The following is a 4,796-nucleotide window of genomic DNA, read 5'->3' on the forward strand; positions in this document are numbered from 1 at the left end:
TAGCCAAAAAAAAGAAAAAGAAAGGATGTACATTTTCCTATAGAATTAATGTATGAACAGTGTGTCACTGCTGTTGGATGTAAAAATGTATATGAAACCATTTCATTCACTTGATTACCTTTCTGAAGTATAAATAAAAAATCTAATACTTTTGGACCCATTTATAACCCCTAGGATTTTATTCGTTCGGAGAGACCATCTTCCCTGCCAGAGCAAGTCATAAATTTGTGTACACATGTCCCACGATTTGTTTAAATCATTTTCTTAGGAATTGGGGATTCATAAACCAAACCATACTCAAGTTCAGTCAGTAAAAGTGGGGGCTGCTTGTCAAATGCATTCCATTAAAAACTATCTTCAGGTTCAAATTGGCTTCCTCATATAATCGTCTCGTGGTTTCACGTTTTTTATTCTAATAGAATTTGACGTTGTAAATTTTGAATCTTAAAAAAAAAAGGAGGAAACGTGATAAATTTACTCTTTAACTTTTTGACTTTATCCTTTCTTTTTTGCCTCTTCCAGTGTCAGTCACACCCATGGCATCCCACCATGGTCTAGGAGAAGGTACAGGGAGAGTGTAAGTAGCTTTCTGACGGAATCCTTCTTATGCCTCTAGGGATCAGACCCATACCTTTCTAAGTGGCCAAAACAGGCAAGCTAGGGCCTCTGCAGCAGGAAAGTTTGCCTTTTTCTTGAACTTCAATAAATATTCCTAAATCTGTTGTAATCAGAAATAAAAGGAAAATGAATATGTTGAGTATATTTTTACTTTATGTATAATTTAATATTTTCCGTCATCCAGTGAAAGAGTACCTTCACTAAAGAGCTTTCCACAGGATACAGAAATTTTTTTAAAGAAATGTGACCATGAGATTAATTTTTTTGAACCTTGGGATTCAGTTTTCACTGTCGATTAGTTGAAAGTAAATGAATACCAACTTGCCACCATCCAGTGTATTTTGGTAACTCATTAAAGGCTACATAACAAGATGTGAACCCAGTCCTCCAACTCTCTATGCTTTAGTATAGGGAGCGCAATTTAGAGATTAAGACTAGCAACTTAAGAAAAAAATAAAACTGATTTGGCAAACATTCTGTCCTTAAACCTGTGTTCAAACTCATGTCGCCCTCTAAAACACCGTGTTGCCCACATATATTGTGTTGGGTCAATGGAGGTTTCAGCCGCTTTGTAGAACGCTGGTCACTAAATTATTGTGAACTTTTAAAAAATTAAAAGAAAAGCAGAAAAGGTGGCAACTTAGAATCTAAATAGAATAGAAAAACAAGTCAGATTCTAACCATTTCCCCGGGGCAGAAGGAATGGAAGCTAAGTTTTCAACTCTAACTAAGGAAAATTTGGGTGAGCACCAACTGAGAGTCCTTGGACTTGAGCTCTGCACAAACATTTAAGTGTTCTACCCAGTGCCCTTTATCAGAGAAAGGAGTTCTGGACAGCTAATCCACAAGAAACCAAATCAACAGAACCTCAATAGAAATATTTCATCTGGAGATACTAGACCTAGACGTTAAAAGTCTTAGAATAACAGCAACATCTTGCTACCTATGCCATGCATTTGTTTAGTTTTGACCTCTTTGGTAGTAGAGATGGGCTCAAAAATTAATAAAAAGGAATAACATTCCTAAGAATTAAATAAATTTTAAAATCATTTTACAGATCAGACTGGTTTCCCAGTAGCCATGAAAAGCCGTGTGAACCTCATGAAATAATTCCATATCTAGGTTGTCTCCAGTTCCTGACACCTGGTTCTCATGGATGTTCCCCTTATTTGCCACTGTTGAATGTCGATTTAACACTCATTCTGATGCAAAATCAGTTCTGTTTGTTATTGGCAATATTTATTTCACCTTTCATTTCCCCCTCATTTTAGAACTAACCTTATAGTAGTCTCCACCATAAAATGGAAATATTTCATTAATATTCTTCCCTGCATAAATTTAAAGCTGTTATTATTGAATAATGTATGTGTCCGTAGTTGTCATTTTGCTGAAGGAGCTGTCTTGGGCAGATAATTATGACTCTCCTAATTTTCTAAGGGGGATGTTCTGGAACTACAATTGTTATTTCTAGCATTTTGAAAAATTATTAGGTCATTTGAAGAGCACATATGATACATAACATTTGAGAGATAGTCACATTGAGATCAGGTGTCTAAAAAGAGGCTTCAGTCACCTTAGCAGAAGTTAAATGACATATAAGGTTTATTTCCAAGGAACCTAATCAAAATCAGGAGCAAAAGTTTTTTATGATGTGCCCACAAACTCAGAAATTATGGCTTGAACGAAAGAGAATTCATTTTTCCGTAATTCGGGTCTCTGGTAAGTAATGATATTGAAGCCCATTAGGAGGCTTTCGTGCTCACAGTGACTGAGTTAAAAAGGTGGATTTTATGTCAATAAGCGTTACTTTTCCACAGGCCCACAGAAACCTCCCACTCACCTTTTGACTTTTAGGGAAACACTGACAGTATTGAATAATTGAAAATTTTCCTGACTGATCTATAACAGCATCTGTTTTGGTGCAAGAGACTTCGGATTCCAGCCCATTGGAAAGAGAGGACACTGATGGAAGCTAACCAGCTGGGATGCGTTACTCCTTACACCAAGGGGACTGGGGGCGAATGTAGGATCTGGGCCTGAAATGGAGAACTGGTTTCAGGTAATTTGCCAACTCTCACTGATTTGTGGTGGCTACCTGGACTGCCTGACACATTAAATAGAGTTTCAATAAATACCTGACAATGGATAGCATAGTGAAGTAGTGAAGGCCATATCTTCACCACCAGCAGATGTGCCATCATCTACTAGTGACTTCTGCCATGAGAATAGGAAAGGGAGTAGGACATGAGGTCCACTGATTTGCCAATCCTTGTTTGGTCCCTCACTGGCAATGAGATCTCAGAAGTATTCACACTGTGGGCCAAAATCTGGGAGGGTTATTGGTGGATAGGATCTAGGAGTTGGGAATAATTCCAAGATGGGACCTTTGGTGCTAAAACAGGTTAAGTGGAAAGTGTCATCGGTGAGAATATTACATTTGGTGAATTTTGGTTAGACATAAAGCTGTAAATATTGATCTCTGTGCTTGGTAGGCCCTCAGAGTAGAAATTTCTACCTCCTTACCATTCTTCCACGGGGACATGGGTTCTTCAAGTCAACTGGGCAGGGTCAAGGTAAAAGGTTAGCAAGGATTTGTCCCCTTGAAAGATTGTAGATGAGAAGTTTGATTTCATCGTGGCTCTCAATGTTATCGCCCAAATGTGTTATTTATATTCAGGAGTTAAACTTCTTTCCACCCACCTCCCCTTCCCCTTCCCCTTCCCCAAAAGGAGTTGATGTTATAAGGACCTCATAAATTTCTTCATCCCTCTCTGGGGATTAAATTTCTAGTAGGGGACAGAACTGTTGGATGAGAGCCTGCTCTAGGACTTAGGAATCGTGTACAAGCTTACAAGAAACAATCACAGAGCCCTAAATAGCAGTATAGATAAATGTAACGGGGGGACTTCGAGGACATTCCAGGCCTACGGGGTAAGTAGCAAACGCCCACATAATTTGTCCTGTTGCTACTTTTTGAAGAAACATAATGGGTAGAAAAAAAAATCATTGGTCTCATCCAACTTCACATGTTCTATTCTAAAATTGGTATGTAATTGAATCAAATACATCAAATATGACCCTGTGATGAGGAAGCCAGCCTAGCACATGGTGTAGAAGGCACTGGACTAGGTCTCTGAAGACTTGGCTTCTACCTGTGATTCTTCCACTGACTCAGTAGGTTGCCTTGAACAGATTACTTCACCATTTATGTCATGGTTTACTCATCTGTTTAGAAACACAGGGTGTTTCACCAACATCCTTGAAGGTCCCTTTCAGCTTCTATGTCATCTAATTCACTGTCAAAAAAGGTAAACCTGCTGATTGAATTTAGTAATCATGACCTAGGTAATCATTTTTTGAAAAGATTTTTTTTTAAAAAAAAGCAAAGGTGTGCAGCTTTCAAGAGCTAATCAATATCTAACTTCAGTAAATAACGAGTCATTTGTTCTGATTGGGGGAAGCTGGCTTGGAATGAGGAGACTAGAGGACTGGGAATCGCAAAGGATTGGTTTCTAAGCGCCTTCACCACTAATTGGCTGTACAGCTGTAGGTCATAGTCGCTGGCTGTGCATTGCGTTGAAAGTGCTGTAGGGAGAGAACTAAAGAAAGAAGTGGGGCAGAAAATGAAAGCGGGAGGAAAAAATCATCACTGGCTGGTCTGAGTAGATTCTGAATCCGTCTGCAGAAGCCGGAGGGCTTTGTAGTCCAAGGGTTCAGGTTCCTGAGCTGCAGGATGAGGGTGGTAATTATACCCACCTCACAGGTCTTCTCAGGGAAAACCGATTAACTCAATTCATTCATTCACTCAACAAATATTTACTTGGTGTCGATGACAAACCAGACCCTGTTCTAGGCCCTGGAGAGCATAGCAGTGGACAGAGCCCAACAGAGAGCCCCACGCTTGCATCCTACTGAGAATAAAATAATCGTAAGTACTTCACGCAAGTGCCTGACACGTAGGGGTTGCTCCGTAAGTGTTAGTCATATCATTGTTGCTATTGCTATTAGGGGAGTGAAGAAATAGATCACATTTCAAATATATTCGCCAGAAACTTCTTTGCATAGGATTTGACTTTTCAATATCGATAAGTTATTCACTTTCTCCTCCATTGGTCTCCTTTTTCTTTTCAGTTCTCTGTGGTTTGGTCTCATTCAATAAATCTAACTCTTGGGTTGCC

This window comes from Monodon monoceros, unplaced genomic scaffold, assembly GCF_005190385.1.
Source record: "Monodon monoceros isolate NGI ecotype Baffin Bay Population unplaced genomic scaffold, NGI_Narwhal_1 Super_Scaffold_2, whole genome shotgun sequence".
Classification (NCBI taxonomy): domain Eukaryota; kingdom Metazoa; phylum Chordata; class Mammalia; order Artiodactyla; family Monodontidae; genus Monodon; species Monodon monoceros.